Below are 459 nucleotides of genomic sequence, written 5' to 3' on the forward strand. Positions count from 1 at the left end.
CTCTCGGCCCCTCTCGGCCCCTCTCGGCCCCTCTCGGCTCCTCTCGGCTACTCTCGGCTCCTCTCGGCTCCTCTCGGCTATATCTCGGCTACTCTCGGCTATATCTCGGCTACTCTCGGCTATATCTCGGCTACTCTCGGCCCCTCTCGGCCCCTCTCGGCCGCAGGTGCTGCACGCCATGGCGAACGGCGCGTGGGTGGTCGGCGACGCTTGGCTGCGCGATTCGCTCCTCGCGGGCCGCCCCCTCGCCGAGGCGGAGTATGAGCCCTTGGCTTCCGCACGGGCGTGCCGGCTCGCCGCGGCGCGCTGAGACCGAGCCCCAAAGCCGAGCCCCAAAGACGAGAGATGCGGCCGAGCCACAGGGGAGGGAGAACCGACCGGTGCAGCGCCGTGGCGGATAACCCCTCCCCCTTCTCCCCCTCGCCCCTCCCCGCCTTGGGGGCTCGGCTTTGGGGCTTG

At 70.8% G+C, this 459-nt stretch overlaps 1 protein-coding gene across 1 annotated transcript in view; it reads left to right on the top strand.

The window, feature by feature from the left end:
• Positions 1-459, top strand: part of EMIHUDRAFT_244367 (hypothetical protein) — a gene marked incomplete at both ends in the record, with an annotated part of 3,131 nt that overhangs the window by 1,667 nt on the left and 1,005 nt on the right. The gene's annotated exons all lie outside the window — the stretch shown is intronic.

Source organism: Emiliania huxleyi (genome assembly GCF_000372725.1).
Source record: "Emiliania huxleyi CCMP1516 unplaced genomic scaffold EMIHUscaffold_418, whole genome shotgun sequence".
Taxonomy (NCBI): domain Eukaryota; phylum Haptophyta; order Isochrysidales; family Noelaerhabdaceae; genus Emiliania; species Emiliania huxleyi.